This window comes from Mustela nigripes, chromosome 1 (genome assembly GCF_022355385.1).
Source record: "Mustela nigripes isolate SB6536 chromosome 1, MUSNIG.SB6536, whole genome shotgun sequence".
In the NCBI taxonomy this organism is placed as follows: domain Eukaryota; kingdom Metazoa; phylum Chordata; class Mammalia; order Carnivora; family Mustelidae; genus Mustela; species Mustela nigripes.
The window spans coordinates 137,994,982-138,007,484 of NC_081557.1; the positions used below are offsets into that span (position 1 = coordinate 137,994,982).

A 12,503-nucleotide genomic window follows, 5' to 3' on the forward strand; every position below is an offset into this window, starting at 1 on the left:
CCTCTCTCTCTCTGCCTGCCTCTTTGCCTATTTGTGATCTCTCTCTGTCAAATAAATAAATAAAATCTTAAAAAAAAATGAGTGAAATGGTCTATCAATATCAAAAGAAAATCACTTTTTGTGGAGTTTATATTCTCAGTAAATTCCAACTCAGAGCTACCTTTTGAAATACCCATTCATCTTCAGAGAAGGCACAACCTTATCATCATGGAGATTAGCATACAACTTAGACATGATTCATTGACCAAAGCTTCTGAGAAGGCAGTGTCTTGACCCAGATGCAGATAATCATAAAACCCTCTGACTTGAATCGCAGAGATTGAAAGTCTGTGTATTTTCTCTTTAAATGTGAATTACAAATGACTTCCTTAACAAAGAGTTTGAATTAACAAGCAAAAGAGGTTAGAGTGAAAGAGTTGGTGAAGAAAACACAACAGCAATGGATCTTTAGGGCAGAGACATTGCCACAGATTGTTCTATACTCTCAGAACTAGTTATTTAGCTACATGTTAATAGAAGATATTCACCTTAAGTTCAGATTTTTTTAGACATTCTCAATCATATGACCAAGACTAATCCCTTTACAGTGGTGATGACTTTGGCAAGATTTGTCCATATTTCCATATATTGTCTGACTTATATAATTTTAACAGAAAATAATCTGAATGTCTTCTGCAAATCAGTTTTGGAGATATGGAAATACATGACAAAATCCTCCTATGAATGGATAGTCTAGTAAGGAAGAAGATATGAAAATAATCAAGTATTACACAAAACAAAGTGCATTAAACACTTGAATAAAAACTAAACTCTATTGGAATATTTGAGCTTTTTTTGGATGCGCATTTTTAGAATTTTCTTCTTTTACCATAGGTTACATTGGTAAGTCCCAATTACCTAAGTAATAACAAAATATTGAATGAGGGGAAATAAGAAGGAATGGATGCCAGAAGGTGGCAGATCTGGATTTGAACACAGGTTCTAAACTTATTAACTTAGCAACTTTGTGCAAGTTATTTTTTGTTCTTTGAACCATACTTTCCTTATTTATAGAAATTATGTAATTATATCATCTTATGGGTGTTTGTAGTAATTCAAAGACAATGTATGCAAGGGTTGAGAAAAATGTCTGACTTGTAGTAGGGTCTAAACAAATTGCTAGTTTGCTTTTTTTCTCCTCTTCCTCCCATGTCATTTCAGGTCCATGGTCTATCTAGCAGACTCTTCTTGCCAGAAATGTAGCCTAAAGCTTCACTCCTTCCAGGAAATTGTTAGCCATGTTGCCAGGGCACTTTCTCATCTGCCTCCCACGGCATCACAGCATTTTCTACTTAGACCACCTGTAGGTGCTGATAGCATTTCAAATCATAGGCTGACTCTTCTCCCTTTCTCTTCTTGGTCATCCATCGCAAGCTGCTCTAAGTGACCCTACATTCCTCATTTCCTCCTTCTTTCCCTCTTTTCCTCTCTAGTCAACTCAAAAAGATTTGTTCACCATCTTCTTCATTCCACTTCTTCCAAACCTGTGTGATTTTCCTAATATCAATCTTACTTCTGCCCTTAGTATTATATTACAATGAGCGAAGGAGGGCACTTGTTGTGATTAGCACTGGGTGTTAGACACAACTAATGAATCGTTGAACACTACATCATAAACTAATGATGTACTATATGTTGGCTAATTGAACATAATAAAAACAAAGCAAAACAAAAATTAAAAAATTAAAAAATAAGTTTAAAAAAACGAGGGAATCAAGCCCTTTAATCTGTCACTGAAAAGCTTATATGCTCTATAAAGCCCTCCCAAAACTACAAGTTGGCAACTCCCTCTTAAGTCTCCCTGAACTGAATTTGAGATGATCAGGACCTAGTCACATAACGCATATTTCTCTTTTGAGGCATAAAATGTTAATAATTCATATAGTCATTCAACAATATTGGAACGACTACTACATGACAGGTTCTGTTCCAAGCATAAGGGACATCACACCGAACAAAATAAAGTCCTGTTCTTGCGCAGAGAGGAAGGAGAGACACACAGTGAACAAATAAGTAAGTAAATGCATAAATAAGTATGATGGGAAAATACAAAGCAAGATAAGGGAAGAATGATTAAAGGCCTGTTGAAGCTGACACTTGAGGAAAAATCTGAAAGAAATAAGGAAATAAGCCACACTGATATCTGTGGAAGAGAACTCCGGAAAAGAGAACAACACGAAAGCAGAAGAGCAGGAGTTTGAGAGTGACTGGAACTGAGTGAGTCTGGGAAATAAGTGGTAGAGATAGAGCAAAAGCTACCTCCACCCACCTTGTAGGAAGAAATAATGATGCTGTTGAAAAAGAGAGAAATTCATTGAGGTTTTGGAATGGAGAAGTGACATGACACGAGTTTTCTTCAGGGGGGAAAAACTTGAAACAGGCATTAGATACAAATTCCAAATCTTCAGCTAGACTATGCTAAGGTAGTCCAACATTTTTGAGGCTCAGTTTCCTCCTTTAGAAAATGGGGATGATAATAATAACTATCTTTTTAAATTGAGAAAATTAAATGAGGACTTAACAGAATGCCTAACATATGGTGAACACTTTATTGAAAGTACTAAACATTATCTCATTTACATTTGTCAATAATCAGCTTTATTTTTCTCCAATATAATGTTTTTCTTAGCATCACATCTAAGTAACTGTGGAAACTGAATACATGCCAAATCATTCATTTCCTTGTACTTTAAATACATTATCTTGAGCCAACATAAGCAAAATCAAAAAAAAAAAATTGGATTTAAGTCAAAGCAGCAAAAAAATCAGGTATGAATCTCACTTCTTATAAGTAGTGACTTGACCCATTTTATATGACTTGGGATCCCGACACCATTGACAGCTTCATGTATTTTTTTTTTTTTTTTTTTGTAAATACCTTCATGAACATATCCTAAGAGAAACAGACATGTAGAATCTTTGTCTTGCTATTTTTTCCTCACTGATTAATTCTCAATCGATAGTCTTTTCTTCAAGATGTTACATAAAATGTCTTAAAACCACTTTTAAGAGTATCATGGCAGAGATTTAAACACAGGGGATAAAAGGGATTACTGTGTATGAAATCATAATTAGCTTGCATTCTTTAAATCCACCTAGATTTTTTAAATAGAACTCAAGCATAGAGTTTTTTTTTTTAATTACACCAAAAGAATACATTAATATAATGTAAACTGCTTAACATTTTATAAAATTATTATGCAGTAAACAAAAGCCAAATATTAACCTAAAATCAACGTGAAACAGCACGCCATTAATGTAGAGTCCCTGATATTAAGGAGGGTGACAAAGGCAAGACATAAAGCTTTCCCTCTAACTTGGCTGTGAAGCCACGCGCACCAGGGTGAGAAGTGTGAAGGACGACGACGAGCGACCTCCCAAGGCCGGTGAACCTGGGAAACGTATGACAGATGAGGTGTCACTCATTGATTTTGTCAGTCTCATACTTCACAATCTCTTACCTCTAATAAAGTATAAGGAAGATAAAATCATTTCCCCTCTCTATAGTGTTTGAACGTCATTATCATGAATCTCTCAAGAGAGCCTGCACTAGGAGCCTGCGGCTGCAGCATTTCCCTCATAGCCCCCATGGAACACGACGGTGTGTCTTCCTGTGGCTTATAAAAATCTCTGAAACAATTCATTAATTAATCGTTCCCTGACTTAAATCTTACAACGTAATGTATAAGCCATCTTCTGTACTTGGTATTCGTTTTAATGTGAAAAGGAAACAGTAAGTTAGAGAATTTCCCCTCCACGCATTTGCCTGAGCTGGACATGACCCGGCTCCCTCTTTGAGAAGGTTAGTTCCGGGAGGTCCTCTGCAGCGGGGGCAGCTCTTTCGCCGTCTCCCTGTGGATATCAGGAAATTTCCAGTCTGGGACTGCTCCAGGCTTGTAGAGAGCATCTCTGCTGTTCTGAGGCTTACCCCATCCCCTGCTGGACTCGGCGCCGCCCGGCAACAGGGCTCATTTCTTTCTCTTCAACCTCTCCGCCAGGGCCTGCGGCCGCCATTTTAAAATTGTTTCACTTGCCTTCGAGTTTTGAAACCGGAACCTTCCCGTTCCCTTTTAGCAAATTAAACACTCCCTTGACAAATAAAATTCAGGTCTTCAGACCTCCACTACAGACAATTTAAATATTCCCCATCACACCACCCCCCGCCCCCCTTGCCGTTTCTGAAACCACAGGAATTGCCCTTCCCCTTGAGGCTCATCACGTCAGTGGCTCTGTGTGGCAGACAGAATTCGAAGATGTCCTCCAAAAGTCCCTGCCTCCCGCGTCATTCCCGGGAATGTAAATATAGGGGTCTTACTTGCATGATGAAGTTATTTGATGAGTCAGTTGACTTTAAGAAAGGAGAGTTACCTGGGTGGCCCAGCCTGATCATATGAGTCCTTTAAAGCAGTCTTTTCTCTGGCCCCTGGCAGAAGTCAGATTTAAAGCATGAGAAGTGTTCGGGGAACTATGGCTGACTTGAAGATAGAGCGGGTCACGTGGCAAGGAAAGTGAGCGGCATCTGGAAGCTTGAGAATGACCCCTTGCTGACAGCCTTCAAGTAGCAGGGACCTCTGTCCTAGAACCATGAGTAACTGAACTCTGACAAAAAGAAAGAGCTTGGGAATGTATTTTTCCTGAGCTTCCAGGCAAACTAGGCTGACACCTTGGTTTCCGCCTTGTGATACAGCCTGAGGACCAAACCCCGTCGTTCTTATAGGACTGGGATAATAATAGGTGTTTCAAGCTACTAGGCTTGTAACAATTTGTTACACAGAAATAGAAAACTAATACACTCTAGATCTATTCTTATCTCTTTTTAGGAATCTTTTTTCAGTATTTTTTTTCCAGTTTTCAGCCTCTCCTTGTTGTAGCTTTCGTCCTGTCATCATTATCGCCAACATCACTACTGCCACTTATAATGTGATTGAATATGCTAGACACTATATTTAAATACTTTGGATTAATTGTTTCATTTAAAGCTTCACAAAAGCCAGCGTTATTATGAAAATGCAGATTGTGAGTCTGTAGCTCTGGGCTAGGGCTTGAGATTCTAACAAATAGCCAGGTGATGCCTCTGCTCCTGATCTAAAGCTCTATTCATAAATACAACTCAAGAACTTCAGCTAGAATTTGTAGTTGCATGACTAGTTCTAGTGAAATGGTACCATTTTTAAAAGTTGGATAATGGTACTGACTTTACTTGATAGAAGTAGCAGAGTACTCAGTTTGGTGTGTCTCAAAACAGAAACTGAGGTGGAGGGTGGGAATGTAATCTGAAGAAAATAACATGATTCCTGAATTCTGTCTCTACCCTTGAGACCAGAACTGCTGGAAATAGTGCCCAAGAAAATGTATTTTTAATAAGCTTTCTCGGATGAACCTTATGTTACTCAAAAGTAGGGTTTTGCAACCTCAACACTATTGACCTTTGGGACCAGAAAATTCTTTTTTGTGGGAGGGTGGATTGTGGATTGTAGACTGTTTAATAATATCCATGGTCTCTACTTCCTAGATGCCAGTAGCACCTCCCTGCAGAGTTGTAACAACAAAAAATGTCTTCAGGTATTACCAAAAACCACTTGGGCAACCAAAATCTCCCTTGGATGGGAACATCTGCTCTAAAGTTCAAAGATGGATAATTGGACTTTAGCTAGGAAACAGATACCTGAAAATGCATAGATTAGTACAGGACTCTGTCACCTTTTTTCTATATAAAAATATAGTAAATGTATATCCATGCCTATATGATATGAAAATTATAACATAATTTAACTTGCTTAACTAAAAATATCTAGGTAAACACTGTTTTATTTCCAAGTTCAACTTTTTTTTTCAAACTTCACTTCTTAATTCAGTTTTAAACATCACAGTAATTTGCTATTCAATTTGTGATATTGTGGTTATTACTCAAACCTTTATAAAAATGAGGAGTTCTACTTTTCAAAGAGACTATAACTGTCTGATAAAAGCTATTGAGAAAAGGATTTAACTTTTTTATCCTCTAAATTTGTCATGAACAATGAGGTACCCTTTCTTTCCAACCCCTCTCCATTTTTCCCCCCATCAAGTTTATCGGTTCTTTGCTTCTGGCAATTATCTCTGCTGAACAGCACATCACCCTTTTCTCTACACAAATAAGACTGATAAATAAAAATCTGATTTTGAAATTTAGCCAGGGTCTGTGTAAATGCCCATCACTATTATGTGAGTGTGTGTATGTATTTTCAGTGAGGGAAAATTTACTCAGACAACCGAGCTTTTACATTACCTACCAATAAAACTGCCTTTTTTGAGGCATCTATCTTATGCTGAAGTTTATTCTTAAGGAATTCTTACAACTAAGCCAGTGTATGCCTGTGTGTCTGTGCATAACTTCTACTAGCCATTTTGCCGTTCTTAATAGACATAATCCTTCATTTTCCATCTGAGTATTTTAAGCCTTGATGTAAGTTAAAAAATCTCTTAAAGCAGGATTTTAAATATGTACACATTGATTCCTTGGCCACTCATCGTTAGTAGTTGGTAATCTAGTTTGTGTGGTATGAGCCGTTCTAGGCAGTTATGGTGCAGTTATTCGTTTAAAAAATCAAGTATATCCAAGCCTCTGATAATATCTCAAATCCAGAGGCCATTCTAGAAGAAATTATTTACTGAACAGTGACGTGGTAGTTCTGTTAAAGTTGATCTGAACACTGCTCATTCATTCTCCTGTCTGCCACTTTGCTTTTATTTGGGAAAACAAGGAGTGGTGTAAGAACATGGTCTTTAGAACAAGACAGACATAGGTTTCACTCTAACTATGTGGCACCACTTTGGCAAATAACTTAAATTCTCTAAATTTCGTTTCCTCATTTTTTTGTGATTTTTTTTTTGTTTTTTTAAAGATGTTATTTATTTATTTGACAGAGATCCACAAGTAGGCAGAGAGGCAGGCAGAGAGAGAGGGGAAGCAGGCTCCCTGCCAAGCAGAGAGCCTGATGTGGGGCTCCATCTCAGGACCCTGAGATCATGACCTGAGCCAAAGGCAGAGGCTTTAACCCACTGAGCCACCCAGGCGCCCCTTGTTTCCTCATTTGTAAGAGGGGATGAAGCAACTCTCAGATTTCTTGTGAAGATTGAGTACAATCAAGCATGTAAAATGCTTAACACAGAGACAAGCCTGAGAAAAGCATTCAATTTATAATATCTATTACATTATTATTTTATTTATCCTAATCTGTTACCTATTTGTTTTCCTTAATATTAAGAGTAGAAATTACAGACATGGTTAGCTTAGAAGTTTATTTGTTCATTCAAATTAATTCTTAAATATATATATATTTAACTTGTAAATTTGTATCATAGCTAGAAGTCACTTGTTAAAATATTTTTTTGTCTGCTTTTTAAAAAGCACAACAGAAGAACTATCTTTGCAATGGTCTATGCTGAGTAAAAACAAGCTTTATTATTATCTGGATATCATTATCTGCATTATCATTATTCAAATGATATGCAATTTCAGATACACATTAGCACTAAATATTTTCAACATTATTATAGCCACCAAGGTATCCAGATATTTAGGATATAATGATTTAATATCAGCTGAAGAGTTAATTGCTTAAAGAAAGAGAAAGCTTGGGAAATTTAATCCTATTTCTGTAGGCAGAATGGTTATTGACTTGAAGTTTTTACTTTACTATGTACTTTGCTATGTATCTGTCAGTCTCAAACCAAAGAAATGAGGCTTAATTTGATTTTATAGAGAGATGAATTTTCAGAAACTCACTACAAAGTGCAAAGGTACAGTCGATAGAGTTCCAGTAAACACTGTATTGTGCATGACTCATTCAGTCTTTGAAATTTATTCAGGCTCTTGCAAAACATAATTACCTATGTATTTCCCAAGAAAAGGGGCAGATTTCTGAAGCATTATGTTAATAAGATATTTCAAGCTGCTTTTTTCTGACTTTTTGGATTTAGGGCAACTGAATTATTTCTTGTTTTGTTTTTTCCCCCCAAAACTGGAATAAAACTATCCATATTTCTAAGTAATTTTAATTATTAAGCCATTTCGAAGTATCTCTGTGCATAACTCATTGAAGCTGTGTTCATAGTGTTCTTTTTTTAATTTCAATTTCAATTTTAATGTTTTATTTAAATTCAATTTAGTTAACATACACTGTATTATTAGTTTCAGGGGTAGAATTTAGTGATTCATCATAATTCCCAGTGATCATTACATCAAGTGCCCTCCTTAATTCCTATCATCCAGTTTGCCCATCTCCCCACCTACCTCCCCTCAAGCAACCCTTGGTTCATTTCCTAGAGTTTAGAATCTCTTATAGTTTGCCTCCTCTCAATTTTCCTCTTATTTTGTTTTCCCCTTCCCTCCTGTATATTCATCTGTCTTGTTTCTTAAATTACATATATGAATGAAATCATATGGTATTTGTCTTTCTCTTTCGATTTATTTAGCTTAGCATAATCCCCTCTAGTTCCATCCACAAAGTTGTAAATGGCAAAATTTCATTCTTTTTGAATGCTGAGTAATATTCCTGTGTGTGTGTGTGTGTGTGTGTGTGTGCACGCCACAACTTCTTTATCCATTCATCTATTGATGGACATTTGGGCTCTTTACATAATTTGGCTATTGTGGACATTGCTGCTATAAACATGGTGGAGGGAGGAATGTGCCCTTTGAATCCTATGTTTGTATCCTTTGGATAAATACCTTAGAGTACAATTGCTTGGTTGTAGGGTCATTCTGTTTTTACCTTTTGAGGAAACTCTATACTGTTTTTCAGAAAAAGTAACAAAAGTACAAACTTTTCAGTAGAAGGGAAGATCAGCACTCTTTAATAACAATTCTGATTTTCTTCCTAGTTCTTCTACTTTTTATTTCAACTTTATTGAAGTATAATTGATTTATAACATTGTTTTGATTTGGTATACATAAGCATTGTCCCCCCCAATCCAGTTAATTAACACATTTATCACCTCACTTATTTATTTTTTATATGTGCGTTTGTGTGTATGTGTGTGTTTGAGAGATAGAGAACATTTAAGTTCTACTCTCTTAGCAAATTTCAGTAACGCAGTATAGTATTATTAACTGGGGTCACCATGTTTTACATTAGATCATTAGGGCTTTTATGTCTTATGGGTTAAGGTTTATGCCTTTTTACCCACCTGTCTGATTTTCTTTTTAGTCTGAGAATATGAGGTAGCTGAAATAGTTTTAAGATATTTTCTAACATAACCAAATTAAGTTTTATTCCATATATTACCTGTCATTTCTCTAAGGATTTCCTGTCTTATAATCTAGTAATAGAAGAAAATTAGATAAGTCAGGGGCTTCCATGTTTCAGCAGTGAGGAACCCATGTGAGATTTCTTTTCTTTTTTCTTGTGTGAAGAAAAGATTGGGGCTTCTAGAAATCAGTTATTGAAACTCAGATACTTATATCATGGTAAGATTTAGAGTATTATAAAGAGAAAACAAATGTTCTATAACTTTAAAATGATAAAAAATGATATTTTTAAAAAATCTATCCTGTTCTGTTTGCAGAGAGGCAGGTTTGAGAGACTGAAGGCTTGTTGTGATTTAAGAGTCAGTGAAAATTTCCAACCAAGATCTTAAATTGAAAGCAATAGATGTAAATTTTTAAATAGTGAAATTAAGAAAAATTGTAATCCCAAGTGCTTCATGTCAGTATCGTCAGAGATTGCATAAGCTCTTAGACGCTTTAGAGAATCTTCCACGAAAATTGAGTCTTAAAATTACATTTTAAATTTTTCCCCTTATGACTTTAAATAAATAGGATAGCTCATTTTTTAAGTTTTTATTGATAAAGAAGTCTGAGAGGTTTTTCGCTTTTTTAAGAGATGCACTCTTTCTGGGTAAATCTGGCTATTCTTCTACAGAGAGCCTCAAGCAAAGTATTTAAACCACAGGGAAAAAAAAATTGCATTTCCTACTTGGTAAGTGGGAATGATGGAAAAGTACAGCTACAGTCATAGGTAGTGGAATTTATAAGTTGCTTAAAATTATTTGTGTTTCTTTTAGAAAGGTTTTCAAGTTACAGTAGGACAAAATGAAATAAAATAAATAAAAGCAGATTTTATGTCAACTGAGGGAACAGGTGAATCATTCATTCAGATAAGCGTAGATCAGAGCATAAAGAGCAGAAATAAGACCAGCATAACATTTGGTGTCACTGCTGGGTCAAAAATCACATTCTCGGAGCTGAAAACAGTACAGTGTGTACTCTCAGTTGAAAAGTAGGCAGAATGTAATGAATCAGATATTCACAGGTTATACAAAAAGAACTTTCCTCTTCTCCAGATTGCTTTTTTTTACCCTGATGGGAATGAGTGGAATTTCTAAGAAAGAAACTATAGACTTAGGCAGATTTCTAACAGTGACAGGCTGTGCACCCATGGGCAAGATATTTAACTTTCCCACATCTCTGCCTCCCTATCCCCAAAAAACACAACAGCGTATATTTTGAAGATTTTCATGAAGATTTAATAAGATAATGAAAAAAATATGTGTTGTAATGCCCTGGCATATAGGGATTATTATTTTTACTATAAATAATAAAAATATGCCTCTTGACTTAAGTTACATAATATTAGGAAAATCACAGAGGGAAACTGCTTGATTTTGTGTTTTGTTCTGTTTTTTAGATATAAGTAAAAGTTGCAACAGTTTTATTGCAGATCCCCCCAAATAAAATTCTAATGTTTCATAAAATTATGGCTTGGAAATAGATTCTGTAATACCAAAGGATTTCTTTTTATTATCAAAAGATAATCCACTAGCTCTGAAAAATGAAGCAAATGTTTAACTGCCTCTTTAATGAAATTTTCTGTTATTATATATGTAATTTGTTTCACGTAGTGGTTTTTGTGATTGAGGATTGTACCACATTAACCTGTAAGGAAACTATTTCCTCTCTTATTTGTGGGAGAGGCATTTTCATCTGTAGCCCAGGCAACAGTGTGGTAGGTTGACCGACAGTGGAATGTGATGGATAGCTACAGGGTAGAAATAAACTGACCTAAGAAGACAGCTTCTTCAAGGACATATGATATGGGCACAGATAAACTAGTTCCCTCTTAAGTGTTGGCATATAGGGATGTAGAAAAGTCAGAAGTGACATCAGAGTCTAGTGAATATGAATCTAGTCTCTTAGAATTAAGGTCAGTGATTGGTGGGCAAAAATGTGTGCTTAGAAATCAATACATTGACAGTTTATTTCTTCTTAATCTCCTGACGTCAAGAAAAGGGGTTTGGAAAACCATCATTTGTCTCATCTTCACTAAAATGAGCCAAGCAAAAAATTTGGGGGCACTCTTTTGTTTTGTTTCTTTCTTTAGCCTTCTTTGAGTATGTCGTTGTTGCCATTCACAGAGAAGAACAATCCCCTCCACTCCTTCTCCAGGAGGGTTCTTGATGGAACAGTATCCATAGAGAAACTATTCTGACACCTGTACATTGGTAATGGACCTGAAAGTAATGCCTAGCTTCTAAGAAGCACAGCAACATTGTAGTATGTAAGAACTATTTTAAAAGAGTACAGGTTTCAGTCTTACACCATTTTCTCTTTAATTACGTCTCACCTGGTCAGATTGAGGTTGTTGGGTTTTCTTAAGTTCTTAACTTATTATTCTTTTTTATAAACATATAATGTATTTTTGTCCCCAGGGTTAAAGTTCTGTGAATCGCCAGGTTTACACACTTCACAGCACTCACCATAGCACATACCCTCCCCAATGTCAATAACCCCACCCCCTTCTCCTGACCCCCCCTCTCCCCAGCAAACCTCAGTTTATTTTATGAGATTAAGACTCTCTTATGGTTTGTCTCCCTCCCAATCCCATCTTGTTTCATTGATTCTTCTCCTACACCCCAAACCCCCATGTTGCATCTCCACTTCATCATATCAGGGCGATCATGTGATAGTTCTCTTTATCTGATTGACTTATTTCAATCAGATACCCTCTAGGTCCATCCACATCTTCGCAAATGGCAAGATTTCATTTCTTTTGATGGCTGCATAGTATTCCATTGTGTATATATACCACTTCTTCTTTATCCACTCATCTGTTGATGGACATCTAGGTTCTTTCCATAGTTTGGCTATTGTAGACATTACTGCTATAAACATCTGGTGCACATGCCCTTTTGGATTACTACATTTGTATCTTTAGGGTAAATACCCAGTAGTGTGATTGCTGGGTCATAGGGTAGTTCCATTTTCAACTTTTTGAGGAACCTCCATGCTGTTTTCCAGAGTGGCGTACCAGCTTGCATTCCCACCAACAGTGTAGGAGGGTTTCCCTTTCTCCACATCCTCGCCAGATCTGTCATTTCCTGACTTGAAAATTTTAGCCATTCTGACTGGTGTAAGGTGATATCTCATTGTGCTTTTGATTTGTATTTCCCTGATGATGAGTGATGTTGAGCACTTTTTCATG

The 12,503-nt window shown here is 36.2% G+C and overlaps 1 protein-coding gene across 2 annotated transcripts in view; it reads left to right on the forward strand.

Annotated features, from left to right (window-relative positions):
• Positions 1 to 12,503, forward strand: part of MARCHF1 (membrane associated ring-CH-type finger 1) — a 916,809-nt gene that overhangs the window by 679,214 nt on the left and 225,092 nt on the right. The gene's annotated exons all lie outside the window — the stretch shown is intronic.